This window comes from Triticum aestivum, chromosome 2A, assembly GCF_018294505.1.
Source record: "Triticum aestivum cultivar Chinese Spring chromosome 2A, IWGSC CS RefSeq v2.1, whole genome shotgun sequence".
Classification (NCBI taxonomy): domain Eukaryota; kingdom Viridiplantae; phylum Streptophyta; class Magnoliopsida; order Poales; family Poaceae; genus Triticum; species Triticum aestivum.
Genome location: NC_057797.1, coordinates 648237030 through 648249759, shown reverse-complemented (window position 1 = coordinate 648249759; position 12730 = coordinate 648237030).

The following is a 12730-nucleotide window of genomic DNA, read 5'->3' as shown; positions in this document are numbered from 1 at the left end:
CCTTAGTCCTTTTCAGGTACTTCAGGATATTCTTGACTGCTGTCCAGTGTTCCTTGCCGGGATTACTTTGGTACCTTCCTACCAAACTTACGGCAAGGTTTACATCAGGTCTGGTACACAGCATGGCATACATAATAGAACCTATGGCTGAGGCATAGGGGATGACACTCATCTCTTCTATATCTTCTGTCGTGGTCGGACATTGAGCCGATCTCAATTTCACACCTTGTAACACAGGCAAGAACCCCTTCTTAGACTGATCCATATTGAATTTCTTCAATATCTTATCAAGGTATGTGCTTTGTGAAAGACCTATGAGGTGTCTTGATCTATCTCGGTAGATCTTGATGCCTAATATATAAGCAGCTTCTCCAAGGTCCTTCATTGAAAAACTCTTATTCAAGTAGGCCTTTATGTTGTCCAAGAGTTCTATATCATTTCCCATCAAAAGTATGTCATCTACATATAATATGAGAAATGCTACAGAGCTCCCACTCACTTTCTTGTAAACGCAGGCTTCTCCATAAGTCTGCGTAAACCCAAACGCTTTGATCATCTCATCAAAGCGAATGTTCCAACTCCGAGATGCTTGCACCAGCCCATAAATCGAGCGTTGGAGCTTGCACACCTTGTCAGCATTCTTAGGATCGACAAAACCTTCCGGCTGCATCATATACAATTCTTCCTTAAGGAAACCATTAAGGAATGCCGTTTTGACGTCCATCTGCCATATTTCATAATCATAAAATGCGGCAATTGCTAACATGATTCGGACGGACTTCAGCTTCGCTACCGGTGAGAAAGTCTCATCATAGTCAACCCCTTGAACTTGTCGATAACCCTTAGCGACAAGCCGAGCTTTATAGATGGTCACATTACCATCCGCATCTGTCTTCTTCTTAAAGATCCATTTATTTTCTATGGCTCGCCGCTCTACGGGCAAGTCAGTCAAAGTCCATACTTCGTTTTCATACATGGATCCTATCTCAGATTTCCTGGCTTCTAGCCATTTGTCGGAATCCGGGCCCGCCATCACTTCTTCATAGTTCGAAGGTTCACCGTTGTCTAACAACATGATTTCCAAGACAGGGTTGCCGTACCACTCTGGTGCGGAACGTGTCCTTGTGGACCTTCGAATTTCAGTAGGAGCTTGATCAGAAGTATCTTGATCATCATCATTAACTTCCTCTCTAGTCGGTGCAGGCACCTCAGGAACATTTTCTTGAGTTGCGCCATTTTCCGGTTCAAGAGGTAATACTTCATCAAGTTCTACTTTCCTCCCACTTACTTCTTTCGAGAGAAACTCTTTCTCTAGAAAGGACCCATTCTTGGCAACAAAGATCTTGCCTTCGGATCTGAGGTAGAAGGTATACCCAGTAGTTTCTTTAGGGTATCCTATGAAGACGCATTTTTCTGACTTGGGTTCGAGCTTTTCAGGTTGAAGTTTCCTGACATAAGCATCGCATCCCCAAACCTTTAGAAACGACAGCTTAGGTTTCTTCCCAAACCATAATTCAAACGGTGTCGTCTCAACGGATTTCGACGATGCCCTTTTTAAAGTGAATGCGGCAGTCTCTAAAGCATACCCCCAAAAGGATAACGGTAAATCGGCAAGATACATCATAGATCGCACCATATCTAATGGAGTGCGATTATGACGTTCGGATACACCATTACGCTGAGGTGTTCCAGGCGGCGTGAGTTGTGAAACTATTCCACATTTTCTTAAGTGTGTGCCAAACTCGTGACTCAAGTATTCTCCTCCATGATCTGATCGTAGGAACTTGATTTTCATGTCACGTTGATTCTCAACCTCACTCTAAAATTCCTTGAACTTTTCAAAGGTTTCAGACTTGTGTTTCATTAAGTAGACATACCCATATCTACTCAAGTCAACAGTGAGGGTGAGAACATAACGATAGCCACCGCGAGCCTCAGCACTCATTGGACCGCACACATCAGTATGTATGATTTCCAATAAGTTGGTTGCTCGCTCCATTGTTCCTGAGAACGGAGTCTTGGTCATTTTACCCATGAGGCATGGTTCGCACGTGTCAAATGATTCGTAATCAAGAGACTCTAGAAGTCCATCAGCATGGAGCTTCTTCATGCGTTTGACACCTATGTGACCAAGGCGGCAGTGCCACAAGTATGTGGGACTATCATTATCAATCTTACATCTTTTGGTACTCACACTATGAATATGTGTAGCATTACGCTCGAGATTCATTAAGAATGAACCATTCACCATCGGAGCATGATCATAAAACATATCTCTCATATAAATAGAACAACCATTATTCTCGGATTTAAATGAGTAGCCATCTCGAATTAAACGAGATCCTGATACAATGTTCATGCTCAAACTTGGCACTAAATAACAATTATTGAGGTTCAAAACTAATCCCGTAGGTAAATGTAGAGGTAGCGTGCCGACGGCGATCACATCGACCTTGGAACCATTCCCGACGCGCATCGTCACCTCGTCCCTCGCCAGTCTCCGTTTATTCCGCAGCTCCTGTTTTGAGTTACAAATGTGAGCAACCGCACCAGTATCAAATACCCAGGAGCTACTATGAGTACTAGTAAGGTACACATCAATTACATGTATATCACATATACCTTTCGTTTGGCCGGCCTTCTTGTTCGCTAAGTATTTGGGGCAGTTCCGCTTCCAGTGACCACTTTCCTTGCAATAAAAGCACTCAGTCTCGGGCTTGGGTCCATTCTTTGGCTTCTTCCCGGCAGCTTGCTTGCCGGGCACGGCAACTCCCTTGTCGTCCTTCTTGAAGTTCTTTTTACCCTTGCCCTTCTTGAACTTAGTGGTTTTATTGACCATCAACACTTAATGTTCCTTCTTGACTTCTACCTCTGCTGATTTCAGCATAGCAAATACTTCAGGAATGGTCTTTTCCATCCCCTGCATATTGAAGTTCATCACAAAGCTCTTGTAGCTCGGTGGAAGCGACTGAAGGATTCTGTCAATGACCGCGTCATCTGGGAGATTAACTCCCAGCTGAGTCAAGCGGTTATGTAACCCAGACATAGTGAGTATGTGCTCACTGACAGAACTATTTTCCTCCATCTTACAGCTGAAGAATTTGTCGGAGACTTCATATCTCTCGACCCGGGCATGAGCTTGAAAAACATTTTTCAGCTCTTCGAACATCTCATATGCTCCATGTCTCTCAAAACGCTTTTGGAGCCCCGGCTCTAAGCTGTAAAGCATGCCGCACTGAACAAGGGAGTAGTCATCGGTACGTGCCTGCCAAGCATTCATAACGTCTTGTTCTGCAGGGAGAACAGGTGCATCACCTAGCGGTGCTTGTAGGACATAATCTTTCTTGGCAGCTATGAGGATGATCCGCAGGTTCCGGACCCAGTCCGTGTAGTTGTTGCCATCGTCTTTCAGCTTGGTTTTCTCTAGGGACGCGTTGAAGTTGAGGACTACGTTGGCCATTTGATCTACAAGACATATTGTAAAGATTTTAGACTAAGTTCATGATAATTAAGTTCATCTAATCAAATTATAATGAACTCCCACTTAGATAGACATCCCTCTTCTAGTCATCTAAGTATAACATGATCCGAGTTAGCTAGGCCGTGTCCGATCATCACGTGAGACGGACTAGTCAACGTCGGTGAACATCTTCATGTTGATCGTACCTTCTATACGACTCATGCTCGACCTTTCGGTCTTCTGTGTTCTGAGGCCATGTCTATGCACATGCTAGGCTCGTCAAGTCAACCTAAATGTATTGCGTGTGTAAATCTGTCTAACACCCGTTGTATGTGAACGTTAGAGTCTATCACACCCGATCATCACGTGGTGCTTCGAAACAACGAACTGCCGCAACGGTGCACAGTTAGGGGGAACAATTTCTTGAAATTATTATGAGGGATCATCTTATTTACTACTGTCGTTCTAAGCAAACAAGATGCAAAACATGATAAACATCACATGCAATCAAATAATAATAGTGACATGATATGGCCAATATCACATAGCTCCTTTGATCTCCATCTTGGGGCTCCATGATCATCTTGTCACTGGCATGACACCATGATCTCCATCATTGTGTCTCCATGAAGTTTCTCGCCAACTATTACTTCTACTACTAAGGCTAACGCGTTTAGCAATAAAGTAAAGTAATTTACATGGCGTTTCTCAATGACACGCAGGTCATACAAAATAAAGACAACTCCTATGGCTCCTACCGGTTGTCATACTCATCGACATGCAAGTCGTGATTCCTATTACAATAGCATGAACATCTCATACATCACATATAGATCATTCATCATTCATCACAACTTTGGCCATATCATATCACAAAGCACTTGCTGCAAAAACAAGTTAGACGTCCTCTAATTGTTGTTGCAAGTTTTACGTGGCTGAAGTAGGGTTCTAGCAAGAACGTTTTCTTACCTACATGAAAGCCACAACGTGATTTGTCAACTTCTATTTACCCTTCATACGGACCCTTTTCATCGAATCCGCTCCAACTAAAGTGGGAGAGACAGACACCCGCCAGCCACCTTTATGCAACTTGTGTATGTTAGTCGGTGGAACCGGTCTCACGTAAGCGTACGTGTAAGGTTGGTCTGGGCCGCTTCATCCCACAATACCGTTGAAGCAAGATAAGACTAGTAGCGGCAAGAAAGTTGACAACATCTACGCCCACAACAAATTGTGTTCTACTCGCGCAAGAAGAACTACGCATAGACCTAGCTCATGATGCCACTGTTGGGGAACGTTGCAGAAAACAAAAAATTTCCTACGGTTTCACCAAGATCCATCTAGGAGTTCATCTAGCAACGAGTGATTAGATGCATCTACGTACCTTGTAGATCGCGAGCGGAAGCGTTCAAAGAACGGGGATGAGGGAGTCGTACTCGACGTGATTCGAATCACCGAAGATCCTAGCACCGAACGGACGGCACCTCCGCGTTCAACACACGTACGGAACAGCCACGTCTCCTCCTTCTTGATCCAGCAAGGGGGAAGGAGAGGTTGAGGGAGATGGCTCCAGCAGCAGCTCGACAGCGTGGTGTTGATGGAGCTGCAGTACTCCGGCAGGGCTTCGCCAAGCACTATGGAGGAGGAGGAGGTGTTGGAGTGGGAGAGGGAGGCACCAAAGATCAAGGTAAGAAGTCCTCCATCTCCCCACTATATATAGGAGGGCCAAGGGGGGGGGGCGCCGGCCCTAGGAGATCCAATCTCCTAGGGGGTGCGGCCAAGGGGGAGGAATCCCTCCTCCCCAAGGCACCTAGGAGGTGCCTTCCCCTCCTAGGACTCTTCCTCCTTGAAACCCTAGGCACATGGGCCTCTTGGGGCTGGTGCCCTTGGCCCATGTAGGCCAAGGCGCACCCCCTACAGCCCATGTGGCCCCCGGGACAGGTGGCCCCATCCGGTGGACCCCCGGGACCCTTCCGGTGGTCCCGGTACAATACCGATGACCCCGAAACTTGTCCCGATGGCCGAAATAGGACTTCCCATATATAAATCTTTACCTCCGGACCATTCCGGAACTCCTCGTGACGTCCGGTATCTCATCCGGGACTCCGAACAACATTCGGGTTACTGCATATACATATCCCTACAACCCTAGCGTCACCGAACCTTAAGTGTGTAGACCCTACGGGTTCGGGAGACATGCAGACATGACCGAGATTGCTCTCCGGTCAATAACCAACAGCGGGATCTGGATACCCATGTTAGCTCCCACATGCTCCTCGATGATCTCATCGGATGAACCACGATGTCGAGGATTCAAACAACCCCGTATACAACTCCCTTTGTCAATCGGTATGTTACTTGCCCGAGATCCAATCGTCGGTATCCCAATACGTCGTTCAATCTCGTTACCGGCAAGTCACTTTACTCGTACCGTAATGCATGACCCCATGACCAGACACTTGGTCACTTTGAGCTCATTAGATGATGCATTACCGAGTGGGCCTAGTGATACCTCTCCGTCATACGGAGTGACAAATCCCAGTCTCGATCCGTGTCAACCCAACAGACACTTTCGGAGATACCCGTAGTATACCTTTATAGTCACCCAGTTACGTTGTGACGTTTGGTACACCCAAAGCACTCCTACAGTATCCGGGAGTTACACGATCTCATGGTCTAAGGAAAGGATACTTGACATTGGAAAACTCTAGCAAACGAACTATACGATCTTGTGCTATGTTTAGGATTGGGTCTTGTCCATCACATCATTCTCCTAATGATATGATCCCGTTATCAATGACATCCAATGTTCATAGTCAGGAAACCATGACTATCTGTTGATCAACGAGCTAGTCAACGAGAGGCTTACTAGGGACATGTTGGTGTCTATTATTCACACATGTATTACGATTTCCGGATAACACAATTATAGCATGAATAAAGACAATTATCATGAACAAGGAATCATAATAATAATGCTTTTATTATTGCCTCTAGGGCATATTTCCAACAGGGTGGTGTCCCCTCCCCTAAACCAATTCGGCCTCCTCCCTTGTGGGGGGCGCACTAGCCCCTTGTGGGCTGGTTAGCCTCCCTCATATGGCCCATATGGCCCATATCTTCCACCGGGGAGTTCTGGTAACCCCTCCGATACTCTGATATGTACCTGATACACTCTGGAACCCTTCCGGTGTCTGAATACTACCTTCCAATGTCGGGGAAACTGATCCTCGAACATCTATGGGGCCGGCGGACCGGGCCCCTTTCGGTTCGGCAGGGGGCGGAGATCGCGCAAAGAGCAGATCGAGGCGAGGCACACGAGCAGTTTACCCAGCTTCGGAGCTCTCCGGAGAGATAACACTCCTACTGCTGCTTGTCTGGTTGTATTATCTGGTGTTCTTGCTCTCCAAAGCGAGAGTGTGATGTTCTCTGGGCTACCAATGGATCGAAGCAAACTGCCTGAGGCTCCGAACCTATGAGCCGAACCCCCGCTACGTTGCGCATGGGCCTCCTTTTATACGCTCAAGGGGTCACCGACAGGTGGCAACGCAGAGGAGGGTAAAAACGTAAAAAGCGAGGTAGTTGATACAGTTGCTTGCACAGTGCACCCTACCTAACCCTGACGACAGGGGACAAGGGCATTAAATGCCCGTTTGAGTCGCCCGAACAGTGCAGAAAAGGACCGTTAGGGGCGCCACCGTTCGCCACGATGGCGATCTTGTCAGCTTCGCATGCCACTGCGCACCGCTGGCTGCACAGCCTCCCGCCACGCATGCCCGGAGAGGCCCCTAGAGCGACACGTTGGTGGATGCCCTGGAGCGCGGACGTAGAGTGGCCGCCTGCCGCGGCAAGCGCCTTGCCATTGTAGTTATCTTGTCGGGTCTGGAAGCTTGTCGCTCACCGGGCTTCGAGGTACCTTGGTTTGTCTTCCTGGCAAGCTCCTCTTGCCGGGGCCTTGTTGCCTTGCCGGAGCGCGTGGCGCGTCGCGGCAAGTTCATTGGAGCGTCTTGGTTGGCCTTCCCGGCAAGCTCCTCTTGCCGGGGTCTTGTCTCCTTAGCTTAAATACTTTGTTCTTGGATGGCTCCAAGGGAACCTTGGGGGATCTTGGCGATCACCCGGCAAGCCTTTGCCGCGGGGTGCTGCAACTGCCCATGCACAAGTTCGGGGTACTAGGGTACCCCTAATCTAGTACACCGACAGGAGCCCCCGGGCCTGGGCCAGACACGGTGCCGAGCGCTGTTGGGCCAGGCCCAAGACAGGGCACGGGCACACGCGGGCTGGGCCACGCCAAATCTTGTTCCGTATCCACCGCACTCTCCCATAACGGCATGCGTTGAATGCGGCATCATGGGAGAGATCGTGGGTGGTTGTTTATTTGGAAGGCCGAAATGTCCGCCCCGTCCCTCTTTATAAGCAGAGGAAACATGGGCAGTTCGTCCCCCCTTGCTGGTTGTTGCTACTCCTTCTTCACAAACTCCGCCGCTCCCCTCTTCTTCTCGAAGCCGAGAGAGCAGCGCTCCGCCCCCCATTGCCACCAGCATCACCACACCGTCGACCTTCCCCACCTCCTAAGCCATGGCCCCAAAAGCCGACAAGGGAAAGGGTGCGAAGTCGGCCGAGGCGCAGCGGCTCGCGGCGCTGCAGAAGGAGCGGGCGATCTTCACCCCCAGCTCGGCGTGCAGGAGCTGAGGGAGTACTTCTACCTCTTTTGGGCGACGGAGACGCGTGCGCATCCGCGCACGAGGGTACTCCCGGCCGCTGCCTCGGAGTCGGCTCCAAATGGGTACCCGTTCTTCCCGCTATTCTTCTATTGCGGACTCTGCCCGCCCTTCTCAGAGTTCTTTTGTGACATTATGAACACATATGGCTTCCGCCTCCTTGACTTCACCCCCAATGCTGTCCTGACCATGGCGGTTTTCGCACACTTGTGTGAAAACTTTGTCGGAGTCCACCCTAGTGTAGCCCTTTTCTGCCACTTCTTCATACCTCGGGTAGAGAGAGGAGAGCCGCTTGCCGGAGGGATTTCCTGGGTCTCGAGAGTCGGCAAGAAAGAGGCGTACTTGGAGGGTGAGCTTCGCAGCAAGTGGGAGGAGTGGAGAGCGGAGTGGTGTTGGATCGTCGAGGAGGATCCGCAGCCCTTCACCGCCGTGCGCCAAACTCCAATAGTGCGCGAGAGGCTGAAGATTGCCATCACTAGGATTCTTCGCATCAGGCTTGCCGGGATCACCGTAGGTGCTGTCGGGGCAGATTTCCTCCGCCGCCGCATTGCCCCCCTGCAGGAGAGGAGGAGGCCCGCCTGGGAATTCAAGAATTCAGCGGACATCATGAGGCTGCGGCCGGGCCTCAACTACAACTTCACTGTCTTGGAGTTGGACGCAATGCTCTTGGAATTATTCAAACGCGACCCCCAGCACCCATTCACATTGCCGAGGGGCGTAGTTCCTTTGTGCAATAACTCTTCGCTTGACCGGATCCGCGCCATGCTGTCGTTGTGCGATTCACACGGCATCGTCCCAACTTGGCAAGAGCCTGCGGATGACGTTGTGCGAGTGTTCTTCGACACCTTGGAGGAAGCGCCAGTCTGCGCCGACGAGCAGAAGAGCCTCACCCGTGACACCACCGACGAGGAGCTGCAACTCATCGCTACTAGGGCGGAAGAGGCCGCGGCCGCAGCTGTTGCGGGTGTGTTTGGGTTCACTGTGGAGGAGGCGGAGGCTGTAGAGGCGGCAAACCTTGCCGAACGTGTGGAGTTCATGGGCGAGGAGGAGCCTGCCGGTTCCGAAGCCGAGTCGAGCGAGGCCGGCGAGGAGGAGGCTGAACCTTCACAGAGCTTGCCGCAGGCGGAGCCCCCGGCCCCGCCAAGGAGGCGCCTTCGCAGGGCCGGGGACGCAGCAGGGCGGCAGCCGGCTCCACAGCCACCGAGCCACGCGACGCGCTCTACCGCGGCAAGCAATGTTGCTGCAGGAGCGCCTCACGCAATAGCGGCAACTGGAGCGGGACCTTCCCGGGCCACCGCCACTGCCCCCGCCAAGCGGGCAAGGGATCCTACTCCTCCACCTCGCCGCACCAGAGGAGGGCCGGACTTTGATCTTTCCGCGTTCAGCTCCGATGAGGAGGAAGAAGAGTGAGTTTCTTTGGCGCCCTTATAATCCTTCAATCTTGCTGTTTATATCTTGTATCTGACTTGCTCCAATCTGGACTCTTTTCTTTTCAGAACACTGGCCCAGAGAGCGGCAAAGAGGGCCAAGGCCGCGGTGATCGTCATCGAGGATGACCCCATCGCGTCGGCAGGAGGTGGGTCCGAGACCACCTTGACGGACCCGGCAATCACCCCTCGGAGCAGCCCCCAGCGCAGCCCCCAGCGTAAGTTCATAGTTTAGCCTTCTGCTGTCGGGCGCGCTTGAGTGCTTTTTCCTTTGTTGATATCTTGCTTGTTGACTTGTGCAGGAGCAGAGCAGCCTCATCAGGAGCGCCCGGAGGCCGGTCCCGAAGTGCCACCTGCTTCGACTGCGCCGCCAAGGGAGGAGTCCCCGGCAAGGGAGCGCTCTCCGGCAAGGGGGGACTCTCCGGCAAGGGACGGCACTGCTGATCCTGCGGCGACCGAGGCCGCAACTGAAGATCTTGGCGCAGGTAATCCACTTGCCCAAAAACTTTCCCTTGGGTTCTGCTTCTTCTGTTTTTCCTTTCTTGGATTTTTTTTGATTGATTTCCCTCCCTTCTTCGTTCTTCAGACCCATCTTCGGCTGAGCCAATGGAGACAGAGGGCGCCGGCGAGGAAGGTGCCGGTGCTGATGAGACCGCCGGCGAGGAGGCCGCCGGGGCTGCTGCTGCGGAAGCCGGCGAGGGGTCGGGCGATCGCACTGACGACCCTGAGGCCGCAGGAGCGCCGGGCGCTGCACCGACCGCCGAACCCTCTGCCGCTTCTGCGGAGCCGGGCTCCGAGGAGCCCCAGCCCGGCGCCTACTTGCAGGCCGGTGACAACATCTTCATCAAGCTACCCTGGGCGTCGAGCTCCAGGGCGCCAGTCGAGGGGGAGACTTTTGACGGGGAGGTGCTCGCCTCTGCTGGACTGTCATTGGTTGACGCGCCCGGCAGCAGCAGCGGCGAGCCTGAGGAGGAGCAGCTGCTGCGGAAGCTGCTGTCACTCTACCGCACCCGGCAAGCCAAGCTGGCTTCCCGGGAAGCGCTTGTCGCGAAGGCGGGAGTTGACATGGAGAAGCGCGCGGAAGGAGCTCCGGGGACAAAATCAAGAAGCTCTTCGGTCCCTGGCGCAGGAGCGGGAGCGAGTAGACGAGGAGCGCACGGCCTTTCTTCTCGAGAAGGCCGAGGCTGAGGAGGAACAAAGGCTTGCTGCCGAGAAGCAGTCCGTGCGGGAAGGCGAGCTAGTGAAGCGGAAGGCCCACCTCGACAGCTACGAGGAAGAGCTCGCCGAGCGCAAGCGAGCACTTGGCGTGGCGCTCAAGGAGGCAAAGGATGCCGCGGCAACTGCAGAGGCCGCCAATAAGAGCTAGAGGAGAAGGTGGCGCGGCTGGAGGCCGATATTGGGAAGAGCGGCGAGGAGATTGCCGCGCTCAAGCGTGAGCGCGAGAAGGATACTGCCGCCCATGCTGAGCTGCAAGGCCTTCTCGCTGAGAGGGGCAAGGAGCTCAGCGCCGCCAAGGATTCCAAAGCAGACCTGGAGCTGAAGCTGGCCACGCTGACGCAGACACTAGAGGCCGCCAAGGAGCGGGAGAAGACCTTGGCGGAGAAAGTCAAGGCTGACGCGGCGCTGCTGGAGAGCATTGCAGTCACCCAGAACTCGTTCAGAGACACTGTGGAGCACTGGACTGAGGGTCTGGTGAACACTGCCGCAGTCATCAACGAGGAGCTGGCGCAGCTGGGGTTGGAGGATTTTGGGTATCCTTCCGACGAGAGCCTTCAACCCAGCGCCAAGCTCAGCCTATTCTTCAAGGGCGTGGCGACGGCACTCCAGCGGCTCCGGGAGAGGATCCCGAAGCAGCTGGCCGACGAGTCGCGCAAAATCTGCGCCGGGGTTCTCCAGAAGGTGCTGATGAAGGTAGCCTTCCGCAATCCAGGCCTCAGCTTCACCAACGTCCTCAGGTCCTTGCCGCCTGACGCCGATCTGGATGCACTCAAGGCCCTTGTCGCACCCATTGTGGACAAGGTGAGCGAGATCAAGAGAGTCGAGGGCGGACGCGTAGATTAGGCCGCCCATTTCTTCTTTTCCCTTGTCGCTGCTAGTCATGTTATGAAAACAGTCTGTTAGAGCTGCGACAAGTTATCTTTGTAATATAACTTTATTTCTGTTATCAATTGCAATGTTATTTCCTCTACTAGATTCCTTCCTTTGTATGTTTTTACCCTACGCTTCTAGGGAACTTGTCGGCGCAGGCGCCCGAGCCGCGAGCGCTGAGTGCGGAACTTCAGCAGCCTGCTGGCGGCGCTGCTTCCGACAAGAAACCTTGTCGCGACTAGATGCAGCACGCTTAAGCTGTTGAGCGGACTCGAAACAAAGTAAGGGCGCAACTAGCCACGAGTTGGTTCCTCCGCGCACAGGTTTTCCATACAAAGCAGGGTCGTTCGAGGAAGATAACTCAAAAATTTAAAAAAGTGATTGCTCAAACTTTGGCAACTTAGCTTTTCTGTCATTTGCTTCCCGGTAAGGCAAGTCTTTGTTTGAACGACGCCTGGCCCATACCACAATCTTCTCCTTCCCCCCCGGCAAACTTGTGTGCGAGAGAACCTTCTTTTCCTTTAAAAGAAAAAGAAAGAAGAGAAAATAATAATATGGAGCTCTTCGGCTCGTTACTGCTTACCGGATGTAAGTGCTGCACAAAGTGTCAGATAATCACATGCAAGAAAGGAACTAACGCATGAAATGGACAAGCTGTGCGGAGCACATGGGGTTTTACTTATGCACGGGATCTGCGCCCGGCTTTGTACAAAGGATTACATGCAACAGCGGCAAGACTTGTACAAAAGGTGGTTGCCGGAACGGGTTCCGGCAACCGCGCCTTATGGGAAAAACTTACGAAGATGTTCTATGTTCCAGGAGTTGCTCACTGGAATGCCATCTTCGGTCTCAAGGCGGACAGCGCCAGGCCTTGTGACTCGTCTCACCCGATAAGGGCCTTCCCACTTCGGCGTCAACTTGTTGGAATTCTTGGCGGACTGAACGCGCCGAAGAACAAGGTCGCCTTCCTCGAAGCTTCTGGCTTTAACTTTGCGGCTATGATAGCGGCGCAAAGCTTGCTGGTATCGAGCAGCTCG